This window comes from Schistocerca gregaria, chromosome 5 (assembly GCF_023897955.1).
Source record: "Schistocerca gregaria isolate iqSchGreg1 chromosome 5, iqSchGreg1.2, whole genome shotgun sequence".
NCBI lineage: Eukaryota > Metazoa > Arthropoda > Insecta > Orthoptera > Acrididae > Schistocerca > Schistocerca gregaria.
Window position 1 is genome coordinate 518,920,065 of NC_064924.1, and position 19,655 is coordinate 518,939,719.

The 19,655-nt window shown below is 41.3% G+C and overlaps 1 protein-coding gene across 12 annotated transcripts in view; it reads right to left on the bottom strand.

Annotated features, from left to right (window-relative positions):
- LOC126272755 (membralin) overlaps nt 1-19,655 on the bottom strand; it is a 486,429-nt gene that overhangs the window by 305,221 nt on the left and 161,553 nt on the right. The gene's annotated exons all lie outside the window — the stretch shown is intronic.

Below are 19,655 nucleotides of genomic sequence, written 5' to 3' on the forward strand. Positions count from 1 at the left end.
CAAGATAAGCCGTTATAAATGTGAAATCCTGGTGCATTAATAACCGGTGTAACCGCCAGAGTGCTGAACGCATGCATACAAACGTGCATGCACTGTGCTGTGCAGGCACCGGATTAGAATTCGTGGGATGGAGTTCCATGCCTGTTGCACTTTGTCACTACAGGCGCAGTTAAAGTTCTTTGTGGCTGAAGCTGGAGTTGTCGTCCGACGATGTCTCACATGTGCTCGACTGGAGGCACATCTGGTCATTGAGTAGGCCAAGGCAACACGTCGAGCGGATAGGCACTTGGTGCAGGGAGTGGCAACTGACCCTTAACATAGACAAATGTAATGTATTGCGAATACATAGAAAGAAGGATCCTGTATTGTATGATTATATGATAGCGGAACAAACACTGGTAGCAGTTACTTCTGTAAAATATCTGGGAGTATGCGTGCGGAACGATCTGAAGTGGAATGATCATATAAAATTGTTGGTAAGACGGGTACCAGGTTGAGATTCATTGGGAGAGTCCTTAGAAAATGTAGTCCATCAACAAAGGAGGTGGCTTACAAAACACTCGTTCGACCTATACTTGAGTATTGCTCATCAGTGTGGGATCCGTACCAGATCGGGTTGACGGAGGAGATAGAGAAAATCCAAAGAAGAGCGGCGTGTTTCGTCACAGGGTTATTTGGTAACCGTGATAGCGTTACGGAGATGTTTAACAAACTCAAGTGGCAAACTCTGCAAGAGAGGCGCTCTGCATCGCGGTGTAGCTTGCTCGCCAGGTTTCGAGAGGGTGCGTTTCTGGATCAGGTATCGAATATATTGCTTCCCCCTACTTATACTTCCCGAGGAGATCACGAATGTAAAATTAGAGAGATTAGAGCGCGCACGCAGGCTTTCAGACAGTCGTTCTTCCCGCGAACCATACGAGACTGGAACCGGAAAGAGAGGTAATGACAGTGGCACGTAAAGTGCCCTCTGCCATACACCGTTGGGTGGCTTGCGGAGTATAAATGTAGATGTAGATGTTAGGCATGCTCACTTACAACAGCGGTTTATGAACGTTGTTGATCATGCTGGCTTACAACAGCGGTAATGGACGAGCGTTATCCTGTTGGAAAGCACCCTCTGGAATGCTGTTCATGAGTGGCAGCACAACAGATCGAATCACCAGACTGACGTACTATTTTGCAACCAGGGTGCGTGGGATAACCAGGACAGTGCTCCTGCTGTCATAAGAAATAGCGCCCCAGACCATAACTCTAGGTGTAGGTCCAGTGGCCAGCATGTGAACAGACTGGTTGCGGGTCCTCGACCAAGCCTTCGTTTGACACCACTTAGGGTCAGTGGAATGCACGCTACGAGGCGTCTGGGTCGGAGCTGTCCTTGAAGTAACCGTTTTGTAACAGTTCGTTGTCTCATTATGGTGTCAGCTGGTGCTGAAATTGTTGCTGCAGATGCATTATGATGTGCCGGAGCCACACACAGAACACAACAGTCTTCCCTCTCGGTAGCGGCACGTGGGCGTCAGGAGGGGGCGGTGGGGAGGGGAAGGGGGGGACAGGTGTCTGACCCGGGCGGCAATTTGAGGGGGGAGGGGCACCAAATTCATATTCTTCACACTTGAAGTAGTAAAGGAGTTTTGCTATTTTGGGAGCAAAATAACTGATGATGGTCGAAGTAGAGAGGATATAAAATGTAGACTGGCAATGGCAAGGAAAGCGTTTCTGAAGAAAAGAAATTTGTTTACATCGAGTATAGATTTATGTATCAGGAAGTCGTTTCTGAAAGTATTTGTATGGAGTGTAGCCATGTACGGAAGTGAAACATGGACGATAAATAGTTTGGACAAGAAGAGAATAGAAGCTTTCGAAATGTGGTGCTACAGAAGAATGCTGAAGATTAGACGGGTAGATCACATAACTAATGAGGAAGTATTGAATATGATTGGGGAGAAGAGAAGTTTGTGACACAACTTGACCAGAAGAAGGGATCGGTTGGTAGGACATGTTCTCAGGCATCAAGGGATCACAAATTTAGCATTGGAGTGCAGCGAGGAGGTTAAAAATCGTAGAGGGAGACCAAGAGATGAATACACTAAGCAGATTCAGAAGGATGTGGGTTGCAGTAGGTACTGGGAGATGTAGAGGCTTGCACAGGACTGAGTAGCATGGAGAGCTGCATCAAATCAGTCTCAGGACTGAAGACCACAACAACGAAGGAAAAAAAACCTTGTTTAACAAAGCGCCTAGCATCCAGTATTGATCTATCGACTACTCATATTTTCAAATGCATCTCTGTCGGTTTTTGAACACGTTCCAAGTTGATTTCTGAGCGAATCGTAAGATGGTATCTGAATGAGTGCATAGTGTACGTGATGTCTCTGCCATGGAAATCCACGTTGGATCTAGAAATAAACAAGTTTCCCGCAGCCGAATCAACTCGAAGAAGTGAATGCCAATCGGTGTTGGTTTATGTGTTTGATCGAGTGTGCGAATGATGGGCTTTGTAATAATCATTAGCGAAATCCTTAGATTCAGACTACCAGTGTGGAAATACACGACTAGCAGGAACAACATGTAAGAAACATTACATTATCTTCTCGGTGTATCCAAGAAAATAAAATTTTGACATAAAATTTTTGCCAGGTCGCTACACTGGTTGTACTGTCCTTTGTTAGTAGCCGCTTAAGTTCTATTCTCTAAATAACGCGGAAAAAGCTTTGTACGAAAACTTAATATATCTTGTCTCTTGTCTTTACATGTTTTATGTTTCGTATATTTAATTTTTTGTCACACAAAAGGGAGAGTTATTGGCTAATAGGCAACAAATTTCCTGTAGAGTTCTTATTATTCTCACGGTCACAAGTCGTTCCATCCATTATTTACTGAGAGTTTTTTTTAAAGGAGGGTAGGGTGTGGACATTTTAATTTCCAATGTCCTGAATATAGGTTCGATGGTCTCCATTACAAAATATCCACGTTTAAATTCCACAGAGCAAATTACAGTGACATGCGATAGAAAAATGCTGTGTGAAGGAGCGTGGCACTGCACTTTGGTTACAATCAAGAACAAATAACTTAACTTTCCTACATGTATGTTTTACATAGCAAACTATTCAGAAAAACGTGCGCTACAAAATGGACATATTTTTGAAAAATCTTGTTTTTTAATTTCGAATTCCTGTCTAAAACGCCAGAGAGGGACGGGGGGCGCCACTATCAAGTTCTTGTCCCGTTTCGGAAATATCGTAGATCCGGAGCTGGCAGCCTGGTTGTCTTCGGACTGTACATTCTCGCGACCACAGCTGCCATGTACAGTGGCTACATTCTCGGCAAGTCTTTCTGTAATATCGTAGAAGGAACATCCAGGTTCTCGTAGGTCTCGTTCAAACTCAGCGGAGTGCTGATAATGGTGTCTTTGTCGCTTTAGAGGCGTTCTTGAGTAACGTCAACTCACCATGCCCAATATAAAACATAACTAACGTTCACGACCGTCACAGCGTGTATTTAAAGCAAACCTGATTTGCATTCTCATAGTGGCGCTACTACCGCCACTCTTACGCGACTGGCGTAAAAATCTGAACAGACATCATCTTTCAGATGTTGTTGTGGTCTTCAGTCCTGAGACTGGTTTGATGCAGCTCTCCATGCTAATCTATCCTGTGCAAGCTTCTTCATCTCCCAGTACCTACTGCAGCCTACATCCTTCTGAATCTGTTTAGTGTACTCATCTCTCGGACTCCCTCTACGATTTTTACCCTCCACGCTGCCCTCCAATGCTAAATTTGTGATCCCTTGATGCCTCAAAACATGTCCTACCAACCGATCCCTTCTTCTGGTCAAGTTGTGCCACAAACTTCTCCCCAATCCTATTCAATACCTCCTCATTAGTTATGTGATCTACCCATCTAATCTTCAGCATTCTTCTGTAGCACCACATTTCGAAAGCTTCTATTCTCTTCTTGTCCAAACTATTTATCGTCCATGTTTCACTTCCATACATGGCTACACTCCTTACAAATACTTGCAGAAACGACTTCCTGACACTTAAATCTATACACGATGTTAACAAATTTCTTTTCTTCAGAAACACTTTCCTTGCCATTGCCAGTCTACATTTTATATCCTCTCTACTTCGACCATCATCAGTTATTTTGCTCCCCAAATAGCAAAACTCCTGTACTACTTTAAGTGTCTCATTTCCTAATCTAATTCCCTCAGCATCACCCAACTTAATTCGACTACATTCCATTATCCTTGTTTTGCTTTTGTTGATGTTCATCTCACATCCTCCTTTCAAGACACTATCCATTCCATTCAACTGCTCTTCCAAGTCCTTTGCTGTCTCTGACAGAATTACGTCATCGGCGAACCTCAAAGTTTTTATTTCTTCTCCATGGATTTTAATACCTACTCCAAATTTTTCTTTTGTTTCCTTCACTGCTTGCTCAATATTGAGATTGAATGACATCGTGGAGTGGCTACAACCCTGTCTCACTCCCTTCCCAACCACTGCTTTCAGATGTACAAACACGATTACCGACTTTTGTTTATGTAGCGCAGCTCCTTCTTGGTGTTGCGACTTTTTTCTGTCATTGTATCTATATATGACAAATTATTATTCGAAAAACCTGATTAGATATGCTTTGAAATCATATCGAACGCCAAACGATTCTTCCCATACAGACAGAATGGCGAGACCCCAAGAACCATTGAGTAAGCTTGACAATTTTGTGTCTGTTGACTAACTTTGTTGCCTCCAGTTTTTCCATTATTTCTTATTGTTATAAAATTTTATTTCGATATTTTACCCGCTAACTCTGGGCACCATCGTCAGAGCCTCCTACGCAAAATGAAATAAAGGCTCCAGACGTCGCGCAGAAATTCTCCGTTATTGCAAAAGATTAAGACCTCACTGTTTCTAGAGAGAAAACAAACGTAATGGCATTCCATGGCGAGGAACCAGTTCGGTCAAAATTCGTACCCGCATTTTACTAACTGTAGTTTGTGAGGTCTCCTATTTTCAAAATCTGAGACGTATAAAGAGAGATTTTTGAGGTATCACGTACGTGGCGTATCATCAGAAATTTTAAAAAAAAAAGTAAGCACTGAAACAATTACGAAATTCTGCAAAACAGTAATCAAGCAGGCACTGCAATACGCCAGTGAGACCAAGACGATAAAGAAAAAGAAGAAACAAGATACACATTCGAGATGGGATTCGTAAGGTGAGTTCTAGGTATAATACGGCACGGCTCGCACAAATGAAGATATCAGAAGACAACCCCACACAAGTGCATTTAATGACATAATAACGAATTACAGAGAAAATGCTTGCTACATTGAGATGGATGAAAAATTATAGATTTGCATAAAACTTAATGATCTAGAAACCTTAGAGAAATTAAGTGGGGAGACAGAGATTTCACTTGGTGGAACACGTCTAAGACATATTCCTTGATGTCATCATGATAAGTCTATTCAGAAGTGTGCGGAAAAATCAGAAGTAAACGTACCTTCGTGGGACAGCCACGAAAACTACGTGAATGTCCTCTCCTTTGCTCCTTCACCCTACCCCATTCTGATATGATCATACGACAAACTTCATCCTTTCCCTACTACACCTACACTTCCAATAACAGTTATTGTATCGAGTGCAGTCAATCGCTGTATGCACTCCCCGTTTCTTGCATAGTCTTTTCGTACGTATGACTTCAGAAACCGGATTTTTAGTCCGAAATTCATATTCAACACTAGCATTTCGATTATTGTGTTACAGAACAGAATATGAATATCTAGCTAACGTTTAATCCCAAACGCTAGAAAATTTTTAATTAACTGAGGGTCCCGCCGTTGGCACAGAAGTGACTTCCTGGTAAGCGCAAGTTACCTATTTCTACTGAAAGTACAAATTATCGTAACCAGTCACATTTATCACATTACACTTTCCACTGCGCGTTTCAGAGGAGTATACCTTTATCATCAGGTGGAGTGGGATTGCTGTATGTACAAGTGTTAAGTAACTTGCGTTCTTTGGCAGCAGAAGAAACTATTTTAGTACAAAGGGCATATGCTTTATGTATTAGCTTCTAATACGGCAGCTTTGGGTAGTTCAACATGCAGCATTTGATTTAAATGAGAGTGAAACTCAAACTGTGATCACTGACACTATGTGGTCAAAACATCTACATAACTTCGAGCTCGCTCTGGCAGTACGCAGGTTACTCAAAAGTCGCACATTGCAATACTTTCGCGCCCTATTAATTGACATAAGTACTCCTGATGATGGGACGTAATCTTCCGAACCGTGTAGTGGCGAGTGCAACGGAACAGATACTGGCAGTTCAACGACTTGTACATTTCATTGATTTTCATAAGCTTCACGGACAGGCCTTGCCCTAAAAAAAACCTAAGATACCTCATGATGTGTTAGGATCGATCGAGCACGATAACCTATCTCTCTGGTCAACATACTGAATCGCTGGGTTGCACGGCAACGCTTGTGAAATCAAACATTTACTGCCAAATTCATCAAGGCGTCTATCGTCCGCTGCGGGGTGGGGGAGAGCCGATCTAGAGCGCGAGTGGATAGGGTATGAGTGGTGCAAGCTAGATTACACGGCTCCAGCTCCCACTCTCCCAGACTGCCTTTATGACGTCATGTGTTGCCAAAAATAAACAAACGCCGTAAACGTGCACACGTCGGAAGAGGTGTGGCGGTTATACAGGGTAAGAACGAGAGGGGTAGGGTGGAAAAGCGAGCAGGGGAGGGCGATGGAGCACTGTGAGTGGCGTAAGTATGAGGGGGGGAGGGGGGAGGGGAGAGAGGTGGAGCACGAAGGCTCGGCATCAGCGGCGTATTCATCTTGCTCGTATGCGGGGCGGGCACTGCGCAGCTGATGGCCTAATTAACCGAGGCTGCGCCGGGTTGGAGCAGAGAGAGGAAAGGGAAAGAGGGGGAGGGGGAAAGGCAGACACTGTACACCGACTGCGGCAGGCGCCGTATCAATTACTGTACCGCTCACGCCGCCGGCACAATGTATCAAAATTGTGATTATAGGAGTCTGCGGACGGTAATCACACGTCAGTCGGAGCCGGCGCCGGGGTCGGAACCAACGTCATCAGGCGCCTATTGACTGTGGCGCCGGCGCCGACGCGACGCGACGCCACGCCACGCGCGGGGCCGGCAATCCGTCAGGCTCGCATGGCCGCAGCCGGGGGTTCCCCGGGGACGCAATTGTGCACAACATGACTCCCTGCCCGACCGCCGCGCCGCGCCCACGGCTTCCCGAGCGGCCGCTGCCAGCTACACACCTGCGGCGCAGCTCTGCTATGACGTCAATGGCAGCCTGTTTGACAATGCCTCTGGCACAACGTAGTTGCAGTTCCCGTCAGCTCAGCAATACAGTGAGATGTAAAGTGCTATATTATGAAAACAGAATGTCATATGGCCAAAAATTTAATTCCAGACACTCGTTATACCGGGGCTTTTCAAAATGACTATCTTGGTTTTCAACTTTACAATTATAAATAATACATCAAATGAAAAAGCAACCCTAACAGTTTTTCTCACAAGTGTTCAGTGTGAGCACCATTCGTCACACAGCACGCATCGAGTCGATAAGCGAGCTCTTCCCAAACTCTGATCAGTGTGCCTACAGTAATTAACAACTGCTTCGGTTTCTCTAATCAGGCATATCAGTTATGCCATATAGCAGGTGCACCATTTTGCTGCCAAATAAAGTTCTGTCGTTCAGCTTCTTCCTATTAAGAAAAGAGCCATATTTCTAGCGCATCAACATAAGAAACATCAGTTACAGCTGCTTCGAGAGAAAGGATGGCCCATAAGCTTTCCGCCGGCATAAGGCACAGGAAAATTCCATTTAGGGGAGTCTCGTTGCAACCGTGGCATCTCGTCGGCATTTGCTGACCCCCAAACGCTCGTGTGTGTTCATATTCCCACTTCGCTGAAGTGTCAATTCATCGCTGAAGACGAAACTATTCTGAAAATATTTGTCGTCATGAAGCAACATTTCGTTTGCAAAGTTGGAACGTAAACCATTGTCTGTGGGCTTAAGAGCTTGCAACAACTGCAGACAATGAAGCATAGTTGTAGGCGTCTTCAACATCTCCACAGAGTCACTGGAATTGCTAATTCACGACTATCCATCAGAACGTGTGAAAAAGCACTCACTCGTTCAACACATTCTTTACTCTTGCTCGTTCCGTATTCTTTCCTTTGCAAGCACAGTTCGTATCTTCAAACTGACGATTCCACCTACGCATTATCATTTGGAGGATTACAATAAAAATTAATGCTGAATGAACGATGCTCTGTGACAACAGATTCAGTCCTTGTAAACTGTAACACAAGAAGCTTACTGATCACTAGCCGCCATATTTGCTACTAGCGCTATCTAACGGGAGACACAGGAATGCGCACGGGTTTACGAGCAAAACTGAATAGCTCTTTCATTTGCTGCATTATTTACAACTGTTGAATGCAAGAAGGGGGCTCAGGTGGCTGATGTGAAAAGACGAACAGAAGAGTTTGTCTCGTTACGATTGTTCACTTATTTATCGCCAGCCTTTACAAATCTGTAAGGTTACGTGTTTGTGAAAAGATCCCATGCAATGTTTTCTGCATTACACCTTGCAATGAACAATGAAATGAGCGAATAGCATCGTTGGCCGGGAGGCCCCATCTGGGAAAGTTCAGCCGCCAAGTGCAAGTCTTATTTCAGTCGATGCCACATTGGACGACTTGCTCGTCGATTATGAGGATGAAAATGATGATAAGGACGGCACAACACCCAATCCCCGAGCGGAGAAAATCTCCAACTCGGCCGAGAATAGAAACTGGGCCCTCTTGCATGGGAGGCGAGCACGTTATCACCCAGCTAAGCAGGCGCACCGCAAAGTACAAACCTTGCTCTACAAATTAAAGAGCAGTTTGCCACTCAAAGACGAGAAGAGGAAAACGTTCGAAAAACTGCCTCTGAATCCTGGACCATGACTGACTTTTTTGAAGATGCACACTGAATCGTTTCCAAAGAAAGAAAGCCGCAACTGCAGGGGTAAAAGTGTTAGTTGCTATTTAAGTTCAGATCTGAATATGCGCAAAATGTGTGTTGTTCTAAGGAGAAGAAGCCCGAACTATCACCGAAAATATGTACGGATATATTTTCAGACGATTTTAAATTAAAATTCGGTGTGCGAAATTCGGATGCATGTTCATATGGCAGATGCAGCATATTGCAGATTCCGCTGAAGGAATTAAAATGGCAGAAACAACACCAATTCGCCGCGTATGGGCTGAAGGAGCATACAAACACTTGTTGCTACATCTACATGACTACTCTGCAATTCACATTTAAGTGATTTGCAGAGGGTTCATCGAACCACAATCATACCATCTCTCTACCAGTCCACTCCCGAACAGAGCATGGGAAAAACGAACACCTAAAACCTTTCTGTTCGAGCTCTGATTTCTCTTATTTTATTTTGATGATCATTCCTACCTATGTAGGTTGGGCTCAACAAAATATTTTCGCATTCGGAAGAGAAAGTTGGTGACTGAAATTTCGTAAAAAGATCTCGCCGCGACGAAAAACGTCTTTGCTGTAATGACTTCCATCCCAACTCGCGTATCATATCTGCCGCACTCTCTCCCCTATTACGTGATAATACAAAACGAGCTGCCCTTTTTTGTACCCTTTCGATGTCCTCCGTCAATCCTACCTGGTAAGGATCCCACACCACGCAGCAATATTCTAACAGAGGACGAACGGGTGTAGTGGAAGCTGTCTCTTTAGTGGACTTGTTGCATGTTCTAAGTGTCATGCCAATGAAACGAAACCTTTGGCTCGCCTTTCCCACAATGTTATCTATGTGGTCTTTCCAACTGAAGTTGTTCATAATTTTAACACCCAGGTACTTAGTTGAATTGACAGCCTTGAGAGTTGTACTATTTATCGAGTAATCGAATTCCAACGGATTTCTTTTGGAACTCATGTGCATCACCTCACACTTTTCGTTATTTAGTGTCAACTGCCACCTGCCACACCATACAGCAATCTTTTCTAAATCGCTTTGCAACTGATACTGGTCTTCGGATGATCTTACTAGATGGTAAATTACAGCATCATCTGCAAACAACCTAAGAGAACTGCTGAGATTGTCACCCATGTTATTTATATAGATCAGGAACAGCAGAGGTCCCAGGACGCTTCCCTGCTGACACCGGAAAATGCAAAACGAGTTATAATGTGACCTCGTGTGACAATTTTTTGCAACTACTATTCTGTCCAGTGTTGAATCTGCATTTTATCAACAGCAGTGCTCTTCTTACAACCTAGCAATACAACCTACTGGGAGTAACACTGCTTTCATGTGTTTTTGCACAAAACCACTGCCAGGAGGTGCACAGCAGAAATATCTTCCTGTAATGTGAAGTACCTTCTTACACATTTCAATCCGCTCAATGAAAGTGAGGATCGAAATGTGATGACTTGGTCTCGCCGCTGCACTGAGCAGAACAACAACTGGCTGATGATTTCCCTTTTCCAAACAGTGAACATTCATAATTCACAGCTGCAGACTATAAATTCTTCTATTATTAATGTAAATTAAAGGTGGAGAGGGAGAGAAAGGAAGGAAAAGGGAAGAGATCATTGCTGTCAGCTGCATACGCGGAATCAGTGGTGACAAGTGAAAAGGTATACAAGACCGGAATTCGAGTCCAGGGCCTCCTGCTTACTAGGCAGGTATGTTAACCAATATGCCATCCTAGACACTGTGATACTGCAACTGCACAGGGACTATCTCAGCACACCTCACAGCTGATCCACATTACCATCGAGCTTCACCTATGCGCAATCCCTGTCCGTTTCACCCATATCTATTCTCTGAGATTCCCACAGGAGATCGGCATATTTGTGCATCCGCACTGAAGAAGGTGGATCCATTGCCCAGCTAGGCCACTCAAATTATATATCAGGCACCTGCCTGGTAAACAGGAGATTCCATGTTCGAATCCTGGTCTGGTACACGTTTCCATTCATCGCTGCTGATTCTGAGTAATGTCTCGATGCAGCTGACAGCAGTGATCCTTTTCCTCCCCTTTCTTCCCCTCTTCACCTTCAATTTACATATATTTAGTATGATGAGCTTGGCCAATCAAAATCACCAAGAAGAAAGACTTATTTGACATGTGTCACACTACACCAGCTGAAACATGGTTTTTTTTGTCAGCAATTAGGCAGTGAATAGTGCTCTGTCTGGCAAAACCCACTGATTGAGCACTGAAAATGTAATGCTGAATGTACATGTTTAGTGTAACTGCAACAGGACCTGTGTTAAATTTTTCCCTATCTTCTGCTGCTGCTTGCACAGATTTGTACTGAAATAAACATTACATGTTTTGATGGTTTTTGTTGCATTTTCTCAAAATAACCTTTCTGTTTCTGCTATAACTAATGAAGAAAAATCAATCTGTTTAAGCAGTACAAAGCTGTAACTGTGCAGATACAACTACATTTGTCCAGAAAAATTAAAATTGTGCTATTTTTCAGAGACAATGTAAGAAATTGTGGAATAACTACTTCAAAAATACACAGAATGGTGTTTTACCTAAAATACATCAACTGCATAAAGATAGCCTAAATTGGTAAGTGTCAAACAATTTTTTTGTTCTCCTGTAGAATTTGCTTTTCTTTTTTAGTTACAACGTTCTTCAGGTGGACAACTGATTTGTTGTTCTGCAGAAGGGATGTAATACAGTTCCACTAAGTAAGTTGTGGGTAGCAAGGCAAATTTTTGGTATCGGCAATAAGTTTGTCCTGACAATAAGAAACTTTTGTGAGGACTGCATCAGTATGGTTAAAGTAGGTGACAAAAGTTCCCAAGAATTCCTTGTATATAAGAGTATACGACAAGGGTGCTAATTAGGACTGATTTTATTTAAAGTACACTTAGAAGAAGTTTTGCAAAATTCGAAGAGAAAATGCGGAATGGTAATCCCTGTAGTAAAAAAATACTGTACACTTTACTCTCTGGCAATGACAAGATCCTGATAGAGGGAAACAAAGACAATTGCAGTTACAAGTTCAGGGAACTGCATAGAGATAATAAAATGGGGCCTGAAAAACACAAAAAGATAAAGTGTGTGGTAATGGGTGAAGGTGACTGAGGATTCTGAAACTTTAATATTGTCTGTATCTTAAAATACTAGTGCAGCACACACGAAATTAAATAAAATTGGACAAGGAAAAAGAATAATTGGCCAACTTAAGTCCTTTTTACGAGTGATGAAATGACAAAGAGAGCAAAAGTCTTGTTGCAGAAGTCAATTGTAGGGTCTGTCACCACACACAGCACAGAAATACGGGAGTTAACCAAACATGAGAAAAATAAACTGATACCCTTCAAGATGGATTTCTGGAAAAGAAGTTGTCACGTCTCCAGACTGGGAACTTCAGATGTGACAGAATATGGGAAATTATAGGAGAAAAAAAGACACTGTTCTCGATGCCAAAGGTGGCAAACTATTAACTTGATGCATCCAGTTCCAATGAATGGATGGTAAGTGAAGTCCAAAACGATTCTGTGAACGGACACAAGCTTTGTGTAGAAAACAAGAAAATGTGAAAGACCACCTAGAAGATGGATGCACGATGTCAAACGTGATAAGTTCTAGGGACCTTCAGAAAGAAGAATGGACAGGTAGGAAACTACATAAGCTGATAAGCCGAATATGACAACCGTCATAAAAAGCCGAACACAAAGGGTGAATCACCTAAAACTTGCACTGTAAATATTGTGGATATGGACAGTACTACTGATGTGCACTTTCCACAGAATGGATTGGAAGTCAGGGATTTGTATTGTTAGCCAATCAACAGATTGTGGTAATACTCAGAAAGTGTATTTTTGTGCAAACATGCACTTTTTTAAATGTAACAATGCCTTTTGACATTAACAAACTACAAGTTGGGTAAATTAGAATGTCAATGGTATTTATTTCAGGATTCTAGTGCGAGTCGTTTATATGATAACCCACACTAACACTTGTGCCAGCACACACTAAGGAACAACACAAGTGCATACACAAATTATGTGGATTCCGATCAGTAACAAGGCAACTCACCAACACAGGTTGGGTTCAGGAGGACCACTGGCAGCAGTAATACAGACTTCCAGCCTGGTATAACAACTGCTGCACACTTGCTAGCATTTCTGCAGAGAGGTACGAGCAGGTTGCAGTATATGTCAATGGATATCATCAGGTGTAGTTGGTACATCTTTGTAGACAGTCTCTTTCAGCTTTCACCACAGCATCCATGGAATGTGGTCTGTTAGGAGGCTGCAATACTTCTGTGCCTTGAGTGTTTCATCTGTGAGAAACGGGCCTATGAGCTGATGGTTCACTATCCCGCACCATATGTCTACACTCCCTGGACTCTGATGTTCCACCTGATGAAGCCAACAGGGGTTGTCAATACAACAATAGTGGGTGTTTCCTCAGTTTACTTGGCCAAGACTGACAACAGTGGCTTCATCACTAAAAAGATACATAGTACATCAGGAATATCCTGTTTAATGCCATATACAACAGTTAATATGATTCTCATTATCGTTTGCAGGCAGCTCTTCATGGGGAGAGATGTGACAGGGATCAAATTTACGTCGACGGAGAAGGTGTACAACAGTTGCCCGACTCATACCATTTCTTTGTGCAATTTCACAGGAGCTAATGTGTGTATCAACTGCAACAGCAGCAAGAACATCAATTTCTCCTTCTTCTGTTGTCACTTTCCTCCTGTTACATTGTCTAGTGTTACCCTACCACTTTGACGTAACTGGTTGAAGAGGTAGATAAGTAATTCCTGAGATGGTTGGCATCTATTTGGCTTATCTTGCCACATACACCATACAATAATGAACTGCATTCCTCCCACACTCTCCACACACCACAAGCATGTCTGCTTTTTCTGAATTGGTAAATCCCATAGCCTACTCACTACCTACTGCTTCGACAGTCACACACTAAGTGACTAGCAGGTCGCAATGCACTCGATGGACACACGGGCACACTGTAAGCAAATATAACAACACCGTACCTAGCCACTATCCAGGTTGAATGACACAAAAAAATACTGGGTGTGGAAACTGTCCCAAATACGATACCTTATAAACGACTCACACTAGATATTGCAAATAACCGCACTGACATTCTAATTTCCCCCTACTTTTAGTTCATTAATGTGAATGGGACTTGCTCTATTTAAAAAGTGTATTTTTACAAGAAAAATACACTTTGCTGGTGTTATTACAATTTGTTTGTAGGCTAACAATATGAAACCCTAACTACCAATCCATTCTGTGAAAATTGAACTTGTATATCACTTTCCACTTCCTCAATATTTGTGGTGCAAGTATTAGGTGATGCACCCTGTATGTATTGAGATTACAGTGCATGAAAACTAAGTCCTGAAAATTGCAAGGAATTCTAGAACTTACAAGCTATGTTTTACACAGGATACTTTTCAATTGGTGGTGTGCTGGCCCGCACATCTAGAAGGAACAATGGCCTGACCAGTCAGCACTTTCACAGGCTAGCCCCATGTAATGTCAACAACAAGGTGAGGTGTTTCATGAATCCACATGCAAGACCTGTAATCCACAGAAAATAGAGTAAGGAAAGACAGAAAGTGGAAGACCCTCCACTAACAGAAAGAAATAACAGAAAACTGACTTCCCAAATGTCAGCAGAAATGGCTGAAACAAACAGCATTGGGCTAGATAACACACTCATATATAGGCAGTTTGCAGACAAGTATTCACAACTGTATGCATAGTGAAATACCGATAAGTATGAGAGCACACTTTGATTATGTTCTGTATATTATGACATTATCAAAGGTTTGAGAGCTTGTTCTTATCATAGTTCTTAAATTAACTCCATGACACATTTACCTCTCAAATTTTTGGGTTTACACAAATCATGAATTTGTCACTGTTGTCACGTCTTAATAAAAATTACATCATCGAGATATACTGTGTTAGGCAGTGTACTCATTCATGTTACATCAGCAACCTGTGTTTACACTGTCTGACAGTGACAGATTAACAGTTTTATTATCTAACTTCAACGATTTTATATTTTCCTATTATGGTGATGTAAATGCTTTAAAGAATTTGCTGATGATCAGTCAACTGAAACCGGTTGTTTAAATGAATATTTTATCAGCAGCTCAAGGCAGTAATCATGACATTTTTCAAAATTACTATTAACATTGCTTGTCATGTCATTAATACACAACATGAACTATAGTGACCCCAGCACACTTCCCTGAGCCACACCTGGCAATCCTTTCACATCTATCAATGACTCTCCATCCAAGATAACACACTATTTACTGCCTATCCTCAACCCAATCACAAGTTTTGTTTAATACCACATACAGCTGTACTTTTATTAATAAATGATGGTGTGGTACCAAGTGATATGCTTCCCCAGAAGTTGAAAAATGCTGCATCCACCTGACCACCTACATCCATGCCTTTCAGGATGTCATGTGTGAAAAGCACAAGGATGATTGGTGTTTTCAGAATGTATGCTGGTTGGCACGGAGGAGGTCATTCTCTTATTATCTTATCTCTTATCCTTATCCTTATCTTTGAGCTCATGATGTGTTCTAAGATTCTTCAACATGTGGATAACAATGAGATTGGATGGTTGTTTTGTGGATCTCATGTGTAGACATGTGAATGATCCTTTTTTCCAGTTACTGGGCACAGTTTTTTGTTCGATATATCTAAGGCAGATTGTGATTCAAACAGGAACTACCATGGCTACAAATTTAGTGTAAAATGTGACAAGGATCTCACTGGCCCTGGAGCTTTGTTTAATTTGAGCAAGCAGTGGTCAATGCCACTGACACTAATATCTATTTATGAAATAATTTTTACTGCTTCACTCACTACTTTTTATTAGTATTTAATAGCATGACATGTTTTGGCAGTATGCTACAATTATCGAGTGCATTAGATTTATGTGTACATTAATCTGAAGTGTGATGAGGATTGTTTGCTGGGTGTGCCAGTAGGGTTATATAGCAAAACTAACCATTTACAAGAAGACCAACATACTTCAACGTATACCTTAAGTAAATTTGTATGTTTAAGCTGTTTAACTGAATTCATTACTTGCATTTTTTATGGAAATTTATTTTTCTGGCACACAGAGGAGAGAAACAAACACACCATCACTTAAGACATTCACATTAAAATGTTTTCATTTGAAAGGCTATTAATTGCTAAAAATTTATTTCAATTGCTAAGATATAATCTTTTTATAGAAGCATATTTATGTCATTCCACATATTAAATATTAATAATTATTTGGTATTCCTTGGTTATTCAAGAATGTTGGGGTCGGGTTGTTTTTGGGGAAGGAGACCAGACAGCGAGGTCATCGGTCTCATCGGTTTAGGGAAGGATGTCGGCCGTGCCCTTTCAAGGGAACCATCCCAGTATTTGCCTGGAGCGATTTAGGGAAATCACGGAAAATCTAAATCACGATGGCCGGACGCGGGATTGAACCGTCGTCCACCCGAAGTGACTAACCACTACGCCACCTCGCTCGGTTTCAAGAATGTTGAGACAATATTTTTTTAGTTATCTCTTCCTGGTAGTAAAGTCCAACTCCATAGTACAGTGATCAGAGTATTTGGTTGCTATGCCAAGGACGCAAGTTGGATTCACAGTACTGCCAGGACTAGAACAGGGTGCACTCGGTTTTGTGATTCCAACTGAGGAGTTACTTGAGTCATCAGTAGTGGATCCAATATCAAGAAGGCATCAATTACTGGGGGATCAGTATGCTAACATAGCAAGCTTGCAATGATTGCACCCCTGATGATTAATAATCTTCCCAGTAATTATGCTCAGTATCAAACTTTTGTGTGTACCTTACATATGGTAACTAAATTCTTGAAAAGCTAAATTAGACTTTGCTCCAAGTGAATTTATTACTCAGTATTTTACTTTCATTGTGCTGAGTCCAACATTATACTTAGCTTTCACTTAAGATTTATAAATCAGAAAATGTTGTTGATTGAACATCTTACTTACATACGAATTTGTCATCATCATGTGAGCTAATACACATTTGTAAAAGCAGAAAACCCATTCCAACTACATAGCATTATTTTATTTTGCATGGAATTAATTAACTTATGAGATAATTACCACTGGAAAATCCATACCATCCTAATTTCTATTGCCGATTTTGCCTTTGTATTTGATAGGTCCTGTACTTTTACAGCCCATCATGAATAACAATATTTTAGTTAGCTGTTTCTTGAATGAGTGTAATTTCTGAAGTAACAATTTGTTCACACAGCAATTTTTGTCAAATTTCATTCACAGTCATGCATCATGAGCCCAGTCCCTGTCAACTTAACAAGCATATAACAACACTTAAGCTGCCAGCTTTTATGTTACAGCTATGTTCAATTTGTCTAAGGAAACATGTACACCTGTACCCACAAAAACTAAGTACTGTTGATGCGTAATAACTTTCAAGTGATTTTCCTAATTCAAGTTAATGAATATTTTGCCTGAATTGTGTCATGATTGGTAGGAGGCATAGATTATCATTGTCATGTGAATGAGGTATTGCTGAATATTGTTACTCTCAACCAGTGAACTAAAGTAAACCATTGCATGTACTTTCACCCAATATTTTTCTGCGACACAATACAGCCTGTGAACTGTGACATTTTGTGTAAATATGGAAAGTGTTTTCTGCCACAGTTAATTACTTTTTTCGGTGACTTGTTGGAGATATCTTTGATTGCTGAATAGGGATTCATTTAAGTTTGTTTGAAATTCATGTAAATACTTCTGCCACTGTAGCTTTTAGTTATTTGTGGGTACCATCCTGATAGTAGGTGCCAGTAACTTCATGAAATACGTAGGAAAACTGGTCATCATCTAAACAGTATACCTTTGGTAAAAAAGTTCAAACTAAATTATAATGTAGAGTACCTTTTTTTTTAGCAAATACCATCAAATACAGAGTAAGATCTTCAGCTTCAAGCCAACAGACACATGTGCTACTGAAGAGGCAATGGAGGCTACAAAAATCAGGTTGGTGCTTTACAACAGCATCGGCAGAGGATGACACGATGGTTGGTCGGTGTTGATTGGCCCATTTGTGGCAGAAAGTGGAGCGAGTTGTTATATTAGTGAAAATAATTAATTAAAAAGTCTTCAGTATGTAAGCTCATTGGCACATCCAGCAAATAATCCTCACTACACTTCAGATTAATGTACATGTAACTGTAATACACCTGATGATGATAGCAGGCTGCTGAAACATGTCATGCTAATAAATGTTAGCAAAAATTAAATGCCATATAATATAGATAAATTTAAGACTAATATCTATATCGTCAATCTTTGCAGTGATGAGAAGAAGATAGCAGTATTCTGTATCTTCCTTAATAAAGGAACATTTGAAAATGGAGTTCAGCATTTTGTCTTTTGCTCTGTTAACCTTAATTTCAGTTCCTGTACTGTCCATGAACATCTGGATGCTGTGTTTGATACAACTGACACCTTTCACAAATGACCAGAACTTCTTTGTGTTTTGTGAGGGATCTTTTGATAAGATTCTGCTATGCTAGTCACTGAACATGCACTGCCCTCTTGCTAACCAAAATGTGTTTCATTCAGCATCTCTCTATGGCCCTAGGCTTTGTTTTACACCTAATATGCAGAAGTCACTGTTTCTTTAGAAGTTTCCTTACAGTGATAGAACCAGGGAGGGTTCCTCCCATCCTTACAGGTTTCCATAGAGTACATGTTGAAGCATTCTTTTAAGCTTCAGCCACAGTTCTGCTAACTGCTCCTTCCCAGAGGCAAATGTTTTGAACTCCTCTTCTAGGTAACACATATCTGCCTCTTTATATAGTTTACTGAACATGTAAATCATCAAAACTATTTTAGCTACCCTCTGTACTGTTGTAATTACAGGTGCAAAACTGCCTCATTGGCAGTATAACCAGTTTCAATATGGACATAATCTAACAGGTCAGATCTATTTGTTGCCATTAGGTCTAACATATTTTCATCATGAGTGGGCCCCCAAACTGGGTATTCTAGGTAGTTTTCAGAAAAGACATCTAGCAATGTTTTGCAGGATTTCTTGCCATGCTCATCCCTTGCTCTAACTATTCCAGTTCACTGTTGGATGATTAAAGTCTTCTCCAATGATGACAGTATGTCTGGGAACATTAGTACTAGTGAAATGAAGTTGTCTCTACAGTTTATGGTTACATCTGGTTGTGAGTCTGACAGTCAATAGAAAGATCCAATCACAAATCCTTTTGATGAACACTAAGATTCACACCAAAAACCTCACTGTTAGATTTTGTGGCATTTATTAAGTGAGCTTCACAGCTTTGTAGGAATGCTTCAAAGTCTGAAACTTCGTAGCATACACTTTGACAGTTGAGCACTACAATTTTAATACTTTTTGTTCTCTGAACACCCATCACTATCCAATATGGATGGAGAGTCACTTACACCTTACATGTGCTCAACTAATTGTCAGCCACCTGTGTCTCTGATGTGTAGTTCATTCCTGGTCCACT